Raw genomic sequence first — 19,158 nt, forward strand, 5'->3', positions numbered from 1 at the left:
TGGCGTTTAAATATGGCACCTGGACCTTTGACCGCACCAGCTAATGGTGGGGCAGATGAATCAGCTCCAGACCCGCCAGGTCATTCAGCCTGATACTTGCCTGTGTATAATTGATGAGCTTCCCACCATTCTGAGCAGTGGGGTGGGTGTTGCTGAAACTACCTGCCACTGTATTTAGTTGCATAAATGGAAAATTCCATCCTAGGTTTCTTTGGTAAAGCACCTAGCTTCAGTGTGATCATGTGACTAAGTTCACTGGACAGTAAACAATAGAAAAAGGTCAACAAAAAGTTAACAATAGGGGTGAGTAGATTGTGGGTCTTAAGCAAGGTTCTAATTTTAGGTTAGAACAAGCTTGCTGTAGGAAACATCTCTTTCAAGCAGAGTTGGTTTGAAATTCGGTGTGCTGGCTAAAAGACTAAACTCTTGTTGACAGAAGAACTAATAGTGGATTGAACTTCTAAATATAGCCAAGCTGAGAAGAGAGGGAGAGAGAGAGTTTTAAATGCAACACTCCAAAGTTAAAGAATAACATAACGAAGAGAGTTTTGACCTGAGGTCGTTACATTTAAGATGCTAGCGACTCCTGTGTCGAACAGGGAATCTACAACCATGGGACATTTGGAGGAGATTTCAAGGGACAACCTGGCCAGAAGTAAATAGAAGGCCCAAGAAATCTTAAATCTTTATATGAATCTTTGAAATAGTACTCAGATCAAATGATTAATCTTTGACTTTCTGAAATGTATTTGATTTGAGTTTATTGGGGGTGTAGAAGGAAGTAGAAAGAAGTGTAGAAGGAAGTTGAGTTAAGAAGTTCGATTTAGAGTATAACTATATTCATTGTACTTTTCATATCTTTAACATAACTATTCCAGATAGTGTAGTTATTAGTATTCATATTCTTCGATTTTTGTACAGTAAAATTCTTCTAATTTAAGTTGTGAACCTTGTGGCTTCATTCTATTAGTAAATACTTCAATTTTTGGATTCTAGAAAAAAAAATACTGCTCTCTACCGAGTTCATAGCAATCTATACCCATTGGTGTCTATGTTCCTGCACCCCCTTTAAAATTGTATCATTTAGTTTAATTTATTGCCTCTTCTCGTTCTCCGACTAAAAAATGTATTGCTTCACACTTGCATTAAATTTCATCTACCATATGTATGGCCATTTTACTAATTAAGGCTATATCCTCCCGAAGTCTGTTACTATCCACCTCAACGTTTACTACATTTTTGAATTTGTGGCATCTACAAACTTTGAAATTATGCCCTGTATGCCCAAATCCGGTCATTAATATACATCAAAAAGAGCAGTAGCACCAATAACAACTCCTAGGGAACAACACTGTAGTCTGCTATGTGGTACTTTGTATAAGGACTTTCAAAAGATGTTTGACATAAATGCAATTACCCTCACTATCCCTCTCTGTTACTTCATCAATGAACTCAATCAAGTACTGGAGAGACTGACATCCTTGAAGGTGGATAAGTCACCAGAGCCGAATGGATTGTATCCCAGGCTTTTAACAGAAGCCAGGGAGGAAATAACGGATGTTCTGAGGATCATTTTCCAATCCTCACTAGAGAAAGGCAAGGTACCAGAGGGTTGGAGGTCTGCGAATATTGTTTGGATAGACCAAATAATTATAAGCCAGTCAGTCTGACTTCTGTGGTGGGCAAATTATTAGAATTAATTCTGAGGGACAGGATAAACTGTTACTTGTAAACGAATGGATTAAGCAGGGATAGTCAGCATGGTTTTGTTAGGGAAGATCACGTCATACCAGTTTAATCAAATTTTTTGGGAATGTAACAAGGAGGATTAATGAAGGTAGTGCAGTGGCTGTTGTCTACATGGGTTTTAGTAAGGCATTTGACAAGGTCCAACATTGCAGACTGGTCAGAAAAGTAAAAGCCCATGGGATACAGGGGAATATGGCGAGTTAGATTCAAAATTGGTTCAGCGACAAGAAACAATGAGAAATGGTTGATGAAACGGTTTGCGAATGGAAAATGGTTTCCAGTGGCATTCTACAGGGCTCAGTATTGGGTCTCTTGTTTAATGTTTTTATTAATGATCTGGACTTAAATGTGGGTAGCATTATTGGGAAATTTGCAGATGACACAAAAATTGGCCTTGTTATTGATAGTGAAAAGGATAGCTGTTGTCTCCAGAATAATATCAATGGTGTGGCTGAGTGGGCAGAAACGTGGCAGATGGAGTTCAATCAAAGGAAATGTGAGGTAACGCTTTTGGGTAGAGCAAACAAAGCTATGGAATACACAACAAATGGGAGGGTATTGGGCAGGGTAGAGGAAGTGAAAGACCTTGGTGTGCATGTCCACAGGTCCCTGAAGGTGGCAGGACAGGTGGATAGGATGGTAAAGAAAGCATATGGAATGCTTCCCTTTATTGGACAAGGTATAAAATACAAAGGCAGGGCTGTAATGATGGAAAACAAAAACAGAATTACCTGGAAAAACTCAGCAGGTCTGGCAGCATCGGCGGAGAAGAAAAGAGTTGACGTTTCCAGTCCTCATGACCCTTCGACAGAACTAGGTGAATCCTAGGAAGGGTTGAAATATAAGCTGGTTTAAGGTGGTGGTGGTGGTTGGTGGGGGGGGGGGGGGGGCGGTGGTGGTTGGGTGAGGGGAGAGAAGTGGAGGGGGGTGGTGTGGTTGTAGGCAAAAGCAGTGATAGAAGCAGATCGCCAAAGGATGTCACAGACGGCAGAACAAAAGAACACATAGGTGTCGAAGTTGGTGATATTATCTAAACGAATGTGCTAATTAAGAATGGATGGTAGGGCACTCAAGGTACAGCTCTAGTGGGGGTGGGGTGAAAAGACTAGCAGGGCATAAAAGATTTAAAAATAATGGAAATAGGTGGGAAAAGAAAAATCTATATAAATTATTGGAAAAAACAAAAGGAAGGGGGAAGAAATGGAAAGGGGGTGGGGATGGAGGAGGGAGTTCAAGATCTAAAGTTGTTGAATCAATATTCAGTCCGGAAGGCTGTAAAGTGCCCAGTTGGAAGATGAGGTGCTGTTCCTCCAGTTTGCGTTGGGCTTCACTGGAACAATGCAGCAAGCCAAGGACAGACATGTGGGCAAGAGAGCAGGGTGTAGTGTTGAAATGGCAAGCGACAGGGAGGTTTGGGTCATTCTTGCGGACAGACCGCAGTTGTTCTGCAAAGCGGTCGCCCAGTTTACGTTTGGCCTCTCCAATGTAGAGGAGAGCGCATTGGGAGCAACGAATGCAGTAGACTAAGTTGGGAGAAATGCAAGTGAAATGTTGCTTCACTTGAAAGGAGTGTTTGGGCCCTTGGACGGTGAGGAGAGAGGAAGTGAAGGGGCAGGTGTTACATCTTTTGCGTGGGCATGGGGTGGTGCCATAGGTGGGGGTTGGGGAGTAAGGGTTGATGGAGGAGTGGACCAGGGTGTCCCAGAGGGAACAATCCCTTCGGAATGCCGACAGTGGGGCTGAAGGGAAGATGTGTTTGGTAGTGGCATCATGCTGGAGTTGGCGGAAATAGCGGAGGATGATCCTTTGAATGTGGAGGCTGGTGGGGTGATAAGTGAGGACAAGGGGGACCCTATCATGTTTCTGGGAGGGAGGAGAAGGCGTGAGGGCGGATGCGCAGGAGATGGGCCGGACACGGTTGAGGCCCTGTCAACCACCGTGGGTGGAAAACCTCGGTTAAGGAAGGAGGAGGACATGTCAGAGGAACTGTTTTTGAAGGTAGCATCATTGGAACAGATGCGACGGAGGCGAAGGAACTGAGAGAATGGGATGGAGTCCTTACAGGAAGCGGGGTGTGAGGAGCTGTAGTCGAGGTAGCTGTGGGAGTCGGTAAGCTTGTAATGGATATTGGTGGACAGTCTATCACCAGAGATTGAGACAGAGAGGTCAAGGAAGGGAAGTGTCAGAGATGGACCACGTGAAAATGATGGAGGGGTGGAGATTGGAAGCAAAATTAATAAATTTTTCCAAGTCCCGACAAGAGCACGAAGCAGCACCGAAGTAATCATTGATGTACCGGAGAAAGAGTTGTGGAAGGGGGCCGGAGTAGGACTGGAACAAGGAATGTTCCACATACCCCATAAAGAGACAGGCATAGCTGGGGCCCATGCGGGTACCCATAGCCACACCTTTTATTTGGAGGAAGAGAGAGGAGTTGAAGGAGAAATTGTTCAGTGTGAGAACAAGTTCAGCCACACGGAAGAGACTAGTGGTGGATGGGGATTGTTCGGGCCTCTGTTCGAGGAAGAAGCTAAGGGCCCTCAGACCATCCTGGATGATCCTTGTAATGATGGAACTGTATAAAACGCTGATTAGGCCACAGCTGGAATTTTGTGTACAGTTCTGGTCGCCACATTATAGTATTGAAATAATTGTTCTGGAGAGAGTACAGAGGAGATTTACAAGAATGTTGCCAGGGTTTGAAAAATGCAACAGAGGGGAAAGATTGGATTGGCTGGGGTTGTTTTCCTTGGAATGGAGGATGCTGAGGGGTGACCTGGTGCCCAAGATTATGAGGGGCCTGGATAGAGTAGAAAGGGATGCCCTGTCTCCCCCAACAGAGAGATCAATTACCAAGGGGCACAGATTTAAGATGATTGGTAAAAGGATTAGAAGGGACATGAGGAAAACTCCTTCACCCAGAGGGTGGTGGGTGTTTGGAATTCACAGCCTGGTTTGGTGGTGGAGGCAGAAACCCTCAACTCATTTAAAAGGCACCTGGATCTGCACCTAAATTGCTGTAACCTGCAAGGCTATGGACCAGTTGCTGGAAGGTGGGATTAAAATGGGCAGCTAGTTTTTTTTTCCAGCTGGCGCAGACATGATGGGCTGAATGGCCTCTTTCCGTTCTGTAACTTTTCTATGGTTCTAAGCTAGTCAAACATTGGATTGGGCTGCATTTTATGTGCTCCTGCTGGGTGTGTGGGAACGGGGGCACATAAAATAACAGGAGTGTCCATCCCACCCTATTCCCCCCTCACCCCCAAGCTCACCACCATAATAGGGCGGGTGGGCAGGCACTGAAATTGGCAGCCCACGCCCATATTCAAATAGATAATCAAGGGTGAATTAGGCTTCTTACCAAGTCAATTGACCCTGAAAATATGCTGCCCACGCCATAAAATGTCTGGCATGGACAGTTGGGTGGGCATGATCAGCCTAGTTTTTAAAAATAATCTCTTCAAACGATGGGAAGGAAGGGGGGGTTCTATCTTTGAGGGTTTCCCTTTGCCACTATCTATTGCCCTAAGATAGAGCCACCCCCCTTGCTTCCTACCTGCCCGCAGCCTTAAACCACAACCCCCCCTCACCCCTCACTTCCCTGTCTGACCGATCCAAACCCTCCCTGCTCAAGAGCCCAGATTTACCTATTTTCAGGGATCCGTGGGCCTTCTTGTTCCTCCTTTTACTGTCCACAAATGCACACTGCTGCCACCAGGATTTCCACACCAATGAGGGGCAGAAGTCCTCTCAGCCCTTGTTTAGCCTGCCAGCAGCATGTTAGGACTGCAGGGTTGGCCATCATGGAGGGGGTCAGTTCCACACCAACCTGGTTTCCGGGGTGGGTGGTGTAGGGGAGTCTGCCTTTCCCACCCCGCGCCACTTCAGTAATACTCAGCCCGTGACTTGCCTTTAACAAATCTGTGCTGACTTTTACAGCCAATTCCTTTTTTCATTATTGCCTCTAAAAGTTTCCTCACCACCGACATTGGGCTTACTGGCCTGTAATTGCGAGATTTATCTCTCTCTCTGCTTTTTTAAACAGTGATGCATTTCATCCAGACCAAGGGAATTTTCTACTTTGAGGACTGCCAACCCTTTAAGTACATCCTCTTTATTAATTATTTTCCTATCCAAAAGCAATGCTGCCTTCTCCTTTACTGTTACATTGGCAGCAACCTCTTCTATAGTGAAGACTAACGCCAAGTGCTCATTTCATACCTCAACCAACCCTCTGCCTCCAGAAGAATGTTTCCTTTTGGGTCCCCAATCTGCCCCACCCTTCATTTGACTTTGTATTTCTTCTACACTCTTCCCAACAGCTAGAAGCTTCTCTAGAAGAACAGACCTCAGAAAAAGACAATCCCTCCACCGTGAAGTTGCCTTACACTGCATCCTTCGAGCAATTGTCCTCTTCTGAGGTCAGATATTGATGCTCTACATATGTTAGACAGTGACTTCCATCCATAATACAGTCAAATTCTGACAAACACGTTTATTTGCCAAGAAATGCTCGCTTCAATCAGGTTTATTCTTGGAGCATGAGCTCTATAAGCTCTAGATAATTTGCATGTCTTTGTATTGCAGCACATTCCAATCATTCATCTCTGATTAAATCCAAATATATAAACATGATTAGATTTTTAAACTGTGCTGACTGTCTCCAGATCCTAATTAGCCATGAATTGAATATGGTTAGCAGCATGCATTTTTGACATTGAATAAGAAGAAAGCTGTTACCAAATTTAAAAAGATATATTTATACATCTAAATTCTACAACATTTAAGTAATGGGAAGATAATTCATTCTACTGCAATTATATTCAGTTAGGGTGATTTGGGGAGGAATATTGAACATTTAGATTTTGTTAATGAGAGAGAAGGGGAAGAATGTTGGTCTAGAATAGCTTATATTTATATTTGCAACTGTAATGTACCAAAATGACCCAAGGTCCTTCACAGTTTGGTGCACTCAACCCAAGCACGAATAGGATGGAGACTACAAAGGTGACCAAATGTATAGATATTGAAGTAGGCTTTAGTGAGGCTTTTTAAGGTAGGGAAAGATGTTATAAGACAAAGGGGATTAAAGAAGCTGTTCCAGAATGTAGGATAAGATTGATGAGGGCTCTACTACCAATAAAATTGAGAAATTGGGAAACTAAATGGGAGACTATCTGGTCTTTATAGCTTAGTATCACACATAAGGTGTGCTTTTACCCCATTAGGCAATTCGAGGAAAACACATTGCACCCAAATTTCATGCTATTTTTGACCATTCTGGAACCTAAACTCAAAAGACATGCTTCTACCAGTATTATTGAAAGTACCATTTGAGTTCTGCTTTCTACTGAATCTATGCCATCTATGCTTCTGCGGAGGGGCAAGTACCAAAATGACCCCTGACTGCTTCATAGATAGTGGGTTGCTGCTGCACATGCCTCCAACAAAGAAAATATTTACTTAAAGTTGCCATAAATCATTGTTGTACATCTCAGGGTCATAGCTGTCACAAACTCCAGAGATTGCCCTCAAAGACTGCTGTTAACTATGTTCCTCAGTTATCGTTTTTAAAAAGTATCCATAAAATTTAGGTTCTATGACTGCAAAGCCATGGGCAACCTTCTCCTTAGCCTCTACTAGGAAAATGGTTTGGAGTGCATCTCACTGAAATTATGTTCTTTTCTGCCTCCATGCAATGATCTTCTTCCTTATTTGGTTGTATTGCCAGTTGCTTTGGTGAAAGATATTCTTTAAAGGTGTTTCCCCACTTTGCCTCACTACTGAACACGTCAAAGTCAAACACTTTCCGGTTTAATTACTGCTATTGGAATCTTCAGCCAGATTTGGCTTTTTAAAGGCTGCACTCTGTTTCCATGCCGTTCCAACACAGAACTCAAATTTTACACTGGATTTCCTCTATAGAACAGCCAATGGATATTTAAATGTTCAACCCAATAAGTTACAGCAAGGTCAATGCTGTACAGCTTCAGTAGAAGTAATTTCTGGCTAAATGACACAAATTCAGCCTACTCAGGAATTTTGAAACCATTTTGGCTGTTCTTGCCCTTAATATATTATTATTGCATAACAAGTGGAAAATTTAGGTTGAGTTAAGTCCACAGACTGAGCAAAGAACATATGTAAAAGCATGTGAGCCAAAAAAATTGCACCAAGAAGAGAAATATCTTCTATTAGTAAAACATTTAGAAGTAGGGCACAGATGACTGGATCTAGGACAGAAAAGGAGCCAAAAATGTAATTTGAGGTCAGAATTGGAAAAACAATTAACAAAATAGGCTCAGACCATCCTATCAGAGGGGAAATTGCTGTAAGATCAGTTTACCCTGAAAAGAGCAGTTCTAACCAAAACAGCAAACTAAGTATGCTACATTGGTGCTTGAAAAATTCTGTAATGTTTCCACTGGCTAAACACTCCATTAACAGCTATCAGCATTTTTTAGTTGGTTGACATCAGCCTAATATGTACAGTTAACTATTTAGTACAAGAAATTAAATCTTTACTTTTACAGGCCAAAACTCTGCTTCCTCCCATGGTAAAGTAAAATAGTATTGCTACCTGAACTAATGTATGCCGATATTTGTGAAACAGGCAGGGATGTTTTTATTTACATGGGCTGCAATTCAAACCTGATACAGTTACCGTTACAAGTGTCCATTTATTCATGTTATGTCTTTCAATCAGGATCCCTTTCCAAGACAAAATATCAAGCCATGACAACGAATTAAGAATAGTTCAATATTTCTATCATTTTTTAACTAATTTTGTCAACAGAGCTAAAGACATAATTGTGCAGACTGCCTTAGATGAATAATTGGTGACAAGATCTGAAGCACCATGCGTTAGTAAACGTAGGGTGGATTTCCTAATGGCCTGTGTTGGTCGTGCGAACGAGCCACCAAAATAAGGATTAGGAGACCAAGCAAGCAGGTATAGGCCTATTTCTCACATACCTGGCACTTACCTCCTGCTATTTTATAGCCAGAATTTATTCATACATAGAGGCTTCTAACATAAAATATGCGAGAACCTCATCAAGGCCGCAGAAATAGTTAAAATGTCTAATTGTATGCAGAGGAGATTTACTTCTTTTCTAGATGATGTTGTTTTCTTTGGATGGTCATTTCAGCTGAACCTATGAGAAGCTATGCAATTAAGGTATTAAAGGAGAAGTATTTTTAGAGATTTTTTGTTTCATTTTTTGCAGTACGTTTTTAGTACTGTGTTATTTTGTAATAGTTTATTTGCCAATCTTGATTAAAAAATATAGAATCATAGAATGGTTGCAGCACAGAAGGGGGCCATTTGGCCCATGTTGGCTCTCTGTAAGATCTACACAACTAGTCCCACTCCCTGCCTTTTCTCCATAATTCTGTAAATGTTTTCTCCTCAGATAATGATCCAATTTCCTTTTGAAAGTCACGATTGACTCTGCCTCCACTACCTTTTCAGACAGTGTGTATTCCAGGTCCTAACCACACTCTGGTTAAAAATATTTTTCCTCATTTCACCATTATTTCTTTCTGCCAGTCTCCTTAGATCTGCATTCTCGGTTTCTCAACCTTTGTGCCAATGGGAATAGTTTTTTCCCTACCTACTCTGTCCAGATGCCTCATGATTTTGAACTTCTATCAAAACTCCTTGCATCCTTCTCTTCGTTAAAGAGAACAACCCCAACATCTCTAATCTATTTTCCTAACTGAAGTCTTTCATCTCCAGAAACATTTTTGTAAATCCTTTCTGCATCCTTTCCAAAGCCTTCACACCCTTCCTAAGGTGTTGTGCCCAGAATTGAACACAATACTCCAGTTGAGGCTGAATTAGCGTTTTATAAAGATAATGTCCATATTTTTTCTGTAGGGGTTTATATTTTGACATAATGGTCGGTCGTATCTTAAACAGTACAAACAAAAAGTCACTGGAGAGCTGACCAAATGTAAAACATTTATAACAGAACAGGCCAAAAGATAAACTCATGTACTTGGGTTGGGATGGATGAAGCGTGGGCCCTTTTGAGTAGTTAAGCTTGTAGCTTGAATGATGAATTCAGAAGTTCATTTTATGTCCATAATTAAGGGTTTAATGGTCAAAATAAACAGGAAGGTCAGTGGCAGACAGGTCTGTCTGAACCCTTCTTGGGGGGGAGCAATAGAAAACATTAGTTTGCCCTGAGAGTGATGATTGACAGTAAAGGATTATGATCCAATGAACATGGATCCAAAGCAGTCTGCTGGAGTATTGAAGTTACACTGTATCCAATCAAAGATATTTTCTGCATTTAAGGCTAGCATCAGGAAAATTGTGTTAGTCCTGTTGTGATAGCACACAATATTGAACACATACTTAGAAAGTTGTCTTAAGTAGCAAATTTAAAACTGTACCCACTGTTTCCAAATTCCCCCACCCCCAACCCCATGCCCACCCACCCCTAGTATATCAAGAAAGCTGGAATCATCCCAGATTTGCATTAAGTGCGGTAGTGGACAGGTAAAATGACATTTTACTCGCCGGCCGCAATGGCGGCTTTCCATGCTGTATCATCCCAAACCTGCCGCATTAACTGTGCATTCCGGGAAACATGCCGTTTCCATGGTGGGCGGGCTCGCATTCGCCGGCCACGCCATCACCTCGCCACTGTATCACGCCAGGCACCATATTTAAAGTTCAGCTGCACGAACACCTCTCAATGCTTCCAGCCCACGACTGCTGCAAAGAAGACATAGCCCTGAAAATCAAAAAATCTGCCACCCCCAGGTTCAATGATGCACTCCTCTAACGTCTTTTGGATGCAGTGGAGGCCAGCCATGATGTCCTTCAGCCCTGCTGTGGCCGCAGGATGGGCAGCAACATCAGTAATCCAGCATGGGAGACAGTGGCAAGTGGTGGTCAGAGCCAGCACCCTGCAAAAGAGGACAGCTAACTAGTGCTGCAAGAGGGTGAATGATCTCCTCTGTTCCGCCAGGGTAAGTCACTCTTCTCATCACTCACAATTCTCACACTCACAAACCCATCACACATCCACAGGGCCCTCACTCACTGCCAATTCAAGGGACATCAACATTCACTCTCTCATACACACCTTCATTGTCCTCATCCTATCCATGGGACTACTCACCACCTACACATGCCAGGCATACTTATCACCTGGCCTAGTAGGTGACCTGCTTACACTCTCTCTATTTCTATTGATGCAAGACAAGCTGGAATACAGGAGGGAGAGATCGCTTACTGGTGGTGGAATGTCTGAAATCAAGGTCATCACGGTCTTTGAAAACAGAGCCATCCATTTGGCTGGTGAGGATCTGGACCGTTCCTGTCTGATGATGAGATCAGCGGTGCTCTACCAAGTCAGTGCAAAATCCATCAGACAACCATGCTGTGAGTGATGTGTCCTGTTTCACAGGCCACTGCCATGCATTAATCATCTCTCCTTGCTTTTTCAGGCACACCTGGGAAGCAGCTGATGGAGTCCACAACCCAGGGCCTCCGATCAAGCCTGGAAGAAATCACTGAAGAGGAATCTGAAGGCACTCTCCTTGAAATCATGTCACAGCACTCACTCACACCCTCCACCAGTGCAGAGACACACACCTTGGTAGGACATAGCTTTAGAGTAGCCTCAGGATCACAATTTGGAGAATACATCACACTTTCTGATCCACTACTGGCGGCGGCAGGGACTTCCCAGGTGTCCGGCACTTGGAGGACTGCTAGAGGCCAGAAATTTGCTGAGTTCAGGCCAAATGACAAGCCTCTGGACTCAGTCATGCCACAGTTGCTGGCAAGCTTGGGAACAGCAGGAAGGGATGTCCGCTGCATTCCTCAGATTGCAAGGCACGATGGAGGAGTCCATCCACCATCAGCCTGAGGTGATAGTATCGGGAGGCCAATGCACCGAGAACAACACTGGTCGGATGGCTGCCACGATGGAGACCTTGGTACAGGACGCCGCTCCAGCATTGCTGCGCAGGCTGAACTCTATCTATTGCTGATGCCATAGCTGGCCTCCAACAGTATGTACGTGAGAGGGATACGGAGCAGCTCAATCTCACTCCAACTACCCTTCTCCTCAAGGGGTCAGCCAGGGACCCTTGGGCAGCCATAGGGAGGAGGATCAACAGGTGCACACCCCAGGGCCATCCACCCAGGTGACTCCAGGAGTGTCCAGCCCATCCAAATCCCCTCTTCCTGTGACCCTGCCAGCTCCAACTCCACAGCTTGAGGAGGGTGCCATTGCCACACAACAGGACTACGAAAGCAGGCTGGGGCCCTCCAGGTCTCGGCCCTCCAGACGACACCCATCAAGGTCATCACAGTCAGGGCGTAGCAGTCTGACTCCACTTCCACTGTGGGTGTCTGAGAAGCACCAAGACATAGAGGCAGGGTTAGGAAGGTTAAGATGATGTAACTCTTTTGAGTCAACCAAGTAAACTAAATTAACAAAATTAGGGACAAAGTAAAACGCAGCCCCTTAAAGGGAAACTGTAAAACCAAAGACAAAATTTAAAGGAAACTTGCAAACCACCAAAATGTGATTAACATGGTCAATAAAAACCCCAGTCCCCGCAGTGCCCACCGAGTATGGAAGGCCTCGACAGTGCCAGCAGACACCAAGTGCTCCCTCTTCAGGGACACCCAGCTGCGAATGTAGCCGTGGAAGAGGGGCAGACAGTCGGGTTGGAAAACCCCCTCGATCGCCCGCTTCCTGGACCTGTTAATGGCCAACTTGGCCAGGCCCAGATGCAGATTCACGGGGAGGTCCTCCCTCCTCTCAGCCCTCCTCCGCACTGAAGATCAGGAGCATGGGACTGAAGTGCAAACAAAACAACAGTAAAAGGTTTTTTTAAATAACTGAAAAGGGAGTGCAGCCTGCAACATCCTATATAGGCAAGGTCCACAGACTCCACAAGGCTGCAAAAGACACAGGCATCTTGGGAATCCGTGAACCAACACAACATATGGTTGTGTGGGACTGCTGCATGCAACACCCTCCACCCCAGGTCCCCAATGCAAAATTGGAGGACACCCCCCTGGAGGGCTCCTCAATAGGGACCTCCACCACCAGACGGCAACGAGGCATCTGGGCGACAGACAAGGGCAAGGAAGTGAAGGGCAGCAGCAGCCCATACAGGAAACCCCTCCACGCTGTGCTAAAGAGCACAGAGGGCATTTCTGCAAGACAACTTAGGTTGTGGGGCACCGGCTCCCAAGGGAGGATTCGAGGCTTGGGGCCAATGTGGAATTCCATCCAAACTGGGGTGCGCTCGGACAGAAGACTACCACGCACCTGCGCCATCTCGAGTCCCAGTATGATATCGGGGCCAAGCATGACCACCCTAAGGTCTTGGATGGAATTGGCCGTGAGCCAGACATTCACCAACACATGTGGTGCTAACTCCTAGGGAATCATCCAGCCCACTCCTCTGTCACCCAGCATGTCCATGATCCTGGTTACGCCGGCAGCCACAGCCCTTCTCTCCGCCTACCACTGAAAGAGGGGGAGGTGCAGATTCATGAGCAGTGGCTCTCTGACGATAGCCGCTAATCTTGACTGTGGAGAGCGGCATCACAAGGCGACCATGTTCCAGACTTTGATCAGGTCCTGGTAAAAGGCAGGCAATGCCTGCAAGGAGCCACGAAGACCCCTCAGGTCTACAAACAGGAGCTGCACATCATAATTCAGGCTGTGCACCTGACGGAAGAAATACGTTGCCAGGGTATACCATCTTGGAGGGGGCTCAACTTAAAGGTATCGCTGCAGGACCTGAAGGTGGAAAGTCACCACCTGGGTGCGTAGGCACACCAGCTCCTGACGGCCCTCTCTAAGCAGAAGACTCAGAACCTCAGCAGCGATCCAGTGCAACCTTTTGTCCCAGAAGAAGTCAACGAGCATTCTCTGGATTCTTATGACAAAATCCAGGGGAGAGGTCAAAGTGACCAGCCGGTACCACAACATTGTGGCAATCAGCTGTTTTATGACGAGCACTTGACCCCAGTAAGACAGCACTCGGAGCAGTCCTGTCCAGTGCCGCAGGCGAGTAGTGACTTTGGCTCCAGCTCCTACCAGTTCGCCAGCCAGTATTCCTCAGCAGGGCAGAGATAGACCCCCGAGCAGAGGAGGCTGGTCCTGCTCCAGATGAAAGACCTGAGCTCCTTGGGTAGGGGATCCATCAGGGTCCAGAACACTTGCCCTGATTGATCCTGGCAGAGGATGTGGCAGAGTAGACCTCCTGGCACTCGTGTATCCTCCACAGGTCAGCTGGGTCGGTGAACATGAGGAGCACCTCATCGGCGTAAGCTGAGAGGACCATCCCGATGCCCAGCCCGCACAGAATCAATCCCAACAGCCTCCTCAAGAGGAGCAGGAAAGGCTCTATGCAGATGGAATACAATTGGTCAGGCAGAGGGAAGCCTGACACACTCCTCTCCCAAAGTAAAGGGACACTGTCAGGGACCTGTTAAAGTTAACTAGACACTTTGCGGCAGCATAGAGAAGCTGGATCCAGGTGACGAAATGCGTCCTGAACCTGAATGCTTACAGAGTCCCGAATAAATATTCATGCTCCACCCTGTCAAACGCCTTCTCCTGTTCAAGAGACAGGAAGGCGCTCGACAGACCAGTCCTCTGGGAGTAATGGATGATGTCCCAGGCCAGATAGGACTCGTCAAGTGGTCCAGCATCCAGCACGGTGCCAAGATGAGAAGACATTGCCCTGGCAAAGATCTTGTGATCCACGCTGAGGAGGGAGACCAGGGGCCAGTTCTTAAGTTGGCAGAGATCCCCCTTCTTAGGCAACAGGGCATTGACCGACCTGCGCCACGAGGGGCATCTCCCCGGTAGCGATACTCTCCCCCAGGACTCCCGGATAGTCGTTCCCAAGGAAGTCCTTGAATGCCCTGAAGAACTCCACGGTCAGCCTGTCCAGCCCCAGCGGCTTGGCCCTGGAGAGGCTGTCGAGGGCGCCAGTCAGCTCCCCCAGACTTATAAGGGAGCCAAGCTTTCCGGCACCCTCCGGGCTGACCTGAGGTAGGTCCTCCCACAAAACTCTGCGAGCATCCTTGCTGGACAGATCTGAAGAGAACAGGGCAGTGTCGTACGTTTTGACAATGGCCCTGATGCCCTCCTGATCCGAGACAAGGGATCTGTCATAGGCCAGCCGTGTAAGGAGCTGCTGACGGACTCTGTGCCTTTTTTCCAGTGAGTCGAAGAAGGGGGAGCCATGGTCCAGGTCCCGGGGAACTGTAGTCGAGACCCGACGAGTTGCAGGTCCCACAGCACGCCCTTCTTCTCATCGTACACCAGCCAGAGGGCCGGGTCCGCATTGGGCTTACGAAGACGTGCCTCCAGGACAAGCACCTCCTTCTCCACTCCTCAATCCTGGATTTCCACCTCTTTGTTGACCCCCTCGTGTATTCCTGACAGAAGACGCAGATGTGAGCCTTGCTCACTTCCCACCATAGCCTCAAGGAGGGGAAGCCTCTCCGCTTCCTTCTCCAGCCGGCCCAGCAATGACGGAACGAGTCCAGGAACCACTTGTCCTCCAGTAGCAAGTTGTTAAAGTGCCAGTACGCGGACCCAGTCCAATCGCAGAATGGGATCATTCTGTCCTGTTCTGCGCTCAGCACCTGCTGCACAGAAGCTAACAGAATGCAGGACATGAATGCCTTGGAAATGTAAAGGCAGTCGAGTCTGGACACTCCGACTCCAGGTGATGCCAAAGTGAAATCGCTGGAGTCAGGATGGAGATGTTGCCAGGCCTCCACCAAGTAGAAGGATCCGACCAGGTCCCGTAACTTACTCCCACCTAGCATGCAGTGCTGGGCGCCATGACGGTCCCTGGCCTCAAGGGTACAGTTGAAATCACCTCATCCCACCACCCCCCCACCCCCCCCTCCCCCCGCCATCTGCCCTGAGGACGATGCACTCGCCTGCGTTGATGGAGCCAAAATGAGTGGACACTTCCTTAAAGAAGCTCGCTTGCTGCTGCGCACCCAGGGGAGCATACACATTCACAAACTGAAGCGCCATGCCCCCTAGGTGCACAGTAAGGTGCAGCAGCCAGCTTGGCACTGAATCCTTGACCCCCAAGATCTCCAGCTGGAAATGTGAGACCAACAAGATAGCCACCCCGCCAGAATAGAAGGCTAGGTAACTCATGTAGACCGCCCCCTCTTGCCACTCCAGCAGCCACATAGCTTTGTCTCCCAGAACAGTATGGATCTCCTGCAGAAAGCACACCGCATACTCCCTGTCCCTGAGGACTGAGAAGTTCTGGAACCTGCGCTGTGCGTGCCTGTTGCAGTTGACTTTGAGGCTAGCTATGGTAGTCTTCGTTGTCAGAAGTATGTGTTACCATTACCATGCCTAGTTGAAGGAGAGGTCTATTTTAATCCTTTCTCTCCTTCAGGAGCCCAGCGAGAAACTTGTGGATCCTCCTCTTGGCATTCCGGTCCAGCCCAGGTGCCTTGAGGGCCTCGCATGCAGGCCAGAACAAATGAGGAAAAGAACGCCACCAGTCCAGGGCTGACTGGACCCTGTCTTGGTGACTGCAATTACTCACTAAAATATCCTGGAGGGATGAGGGGAGAATCGGTGGGGGGCACCAGGGGATCCACTCCCTCACCCGACCATGGCTCTAAGTCATCCCTGATGCTCACCACTGAACCCCCCGCCCTCCTCCAGGTCATCGTCTCCAGCTTCCAACCCCTCCCCTGTATTGACTGCAGGGGCTGGTTCTTAGCTGCCAGCCGGCTCCACATCCATTTCGATCCCACTCCCAGGATCAAGGGCAGAGGGTTGATCTCTGGTCTTCTCTTGGGGATATGGGCCAAAGGGTGTGGTGGCTCAGAGCCCCGCTCCCCCTCAGGCACCGGGTCTTCCGACAAGTCAGGAAAAATCTCCAGACCTAGGATGAGAGCGCCCGGCGCTAAAGGTTGAGAGGGAGCAGGGAGGCCTTCTTCGCCACCGCCGCCCGATGACTCAGCAGTTTGGGCCATGAATGGACTGCTGCAGTCCCCTCATGAGCCAGATGGCATCTTGGGGGTATGAGGTGGGTCAGGGTGGTGCACCACCGCAAGGACCAACACCCGACGGGCCCTGCTCATGTGACTGCAGCAAGGGGTCAGGGATTTGGGCTCCCCCGCAGAGGGCAGAGTGAGGACTTACAGGGTAGAGATGCCACCACCTTTTCATTCGGGGAAGGGACACATCTGACCTCACAAGTCGCGAGGTCCTCCCCTTCCGAAGGGTGGTGTCTCTTCCTGGGGGCTGGAGAGACCTCCATCTGCGAGACCTCATCCAGCCCCTCAGGAAGCTCCAACCTCTGGGGTTTTGGCTGATCTATTCTTTTTAGGACAACCACTGGCTCGGGGTTGCGTGCCCCATCGCCGCGGACACGAGCCCAGGAGCATGTGCAGACATGTCACCGGAGCCAGATGATGTTTTTCTCCCCGAGCTGGTGGCCCTGGGTGTCTGGGGATCAGGGTTGGTTTGGGGAGCTCGGGGAGTTTAGGGGGCAGCCTCTGCATGGTGGGTCTTCTGTTGTGCCTTCTTCTGGCATGGGGCCTCTCCCCCCGCCTCGCCAGCAGCTGAGATGGCAGTGGCACCCCCCAGGGGAGGGGAAGATGGAGTGGTGGTGGGGGGTGTAGGAGCAGCAGTGCCAGCCGCGGCCGCCTGAATGATATTGGTGGCCTTGAAGGCAGGGCAGTTCTTTTAGACGTGCCCCACCTCCTTGCAGGCATGGCACCACACGCCATCTGCCGACCAGAAAACGTGGTAGGCAGCCCCCTCAAAGATGACATCAAACCATCTCTCCGTGCACTCCTCCCAGGCCAAGCGAACAAAGACCTGTGCCGGAAAGAGTACACATGGCAAAGACTGGGCTCCCTGAGGCCAAGCGGGATCGGCACCACCCGGACCTGACCTCCCCCAGTTGGTGAATGTGGGGGACGAGGAGATCACTGGGAATAAAGGGCAAGACGTTGGATAAAACAAACCTCTCTGAGATGGCCTCAAGAAGATCCACCACCAGATAGGCCCTGCCCACGGTGAGCCCCTTGACCAGGGCCAGGTGCATCTCCTGTGAAGAGGAAGAACACCACCTTCCCATACAAGTGCAAGGCTGCAACAATGGCTGAGGGGCCAACAACCCCGGCCAAATTCTTCATGCATGTTCTACAGTCACCTTGGGGTGAATGTAGCTCTTTACCCCCATGACCCTGGTCAGGAGGGGGAACGGTGACGGGGCCAAGGGAGCAGCGGAGGCCACGGAAGCAGTCACTCCCACCAAGGTCTTTTTGGTGGACCCGCCACCAGTGATAGCGCCACCTCCACAGCCCCGGAGGGTGACCCTGTGGCAGCCATTGAGCGATGCGCCACACCCACGTTGAGCTCTGTCGGTGGTAGCAACAGTGTTTAGAAAGGGGGAGAGGGGGTCAAAAAGGATTACCCTCTGCCTCCTGATGGTGTGCAAAGACAGAAGGGGATGAGAAAGAGAGGGAAAAAGGACAGGGGGCACAGAAGGAGAAAGGGTAATGGTTGCAGAGTGAATGGATGTTGCTGGATGGATTAGAGCAGGGTGGAGGGATCCTAGATGTTCTTCCTGTAGGGGGAGGGTGATGTCTTCACCAGGCAGCCGATACTGTCTGACACACGGCAGTCAGATACGTCCCTGTTCACCAGGCAGCACCTGCTACGTGGACTTGGACAGGGGCGGGGCACCAAGGTAGGGCGGGGGGGCAAGATGCTAAATGAACACATGCACACACCCCTTCTCCCTGGGTCCCTTCAGTAGCCTTCTTCCTCCTCCTGCTACAAAGCAGCATGGTCTTCACAACCCCCATTAAACAAGAGTCCAGACACCCACCGCAGATGTAATGAAAGAAGTCCTTGCCTCCTGGCCTCCCTGTCTTGCAGTGCCTTCTCTCTCTCTCCTGAATTCTTCAGGCCTCAGGCCTTGCAGGCTCCAGGCACCTGCAGCCCTGGCAACAATACCAGCAGCAGGCCTCTAGTGTCCGTTGGGCATCAGCAAAACCAGAGCAGCTTGTAGAAGTCTAGAGGAGTATGTTGGAAAAAGCAACAGTAGCAGCAGCCACAGCCAGCACACAGCAACAACTCCCACTCAGGCAGGGACGAGTTGCAGCTGAGCCCAATCAGGAAGCACAGCCCGGGCATGGGTGTTAATCACTTGTACATAATGTTCATTATCATACATAAACTCCCAAGAATGTCTCCCTGCCTATGGCTCCTTGTTGTGATAAGCAGTGTTCATGTCAGTCAGATGTAAAAGATAAAGGCAGGTGTCTCAGTCCAGGACCTCTTTCCCATGCTTCGTGCAGCCTTCAGGCCAAAGTGATGGTCCAGCCTCACACTCCCTGGACATATTACT

This window comes from Carcharodon carcharias, chromosome 9, assembly GCF_017639515.1.
Source record: "Carcharodon carcharias isolate sCarCar2 chromosome 9, sCarCar2.pri, whole genome shotgun sequence".
Classification (NCBI taxonomy): domain Eukaryota; kingdom Metazoa; phylum Chordata; class Chondrichthyes; order Lamniformes; family Lamnidae; genus Carcharodon; species Carcharodon carcharias.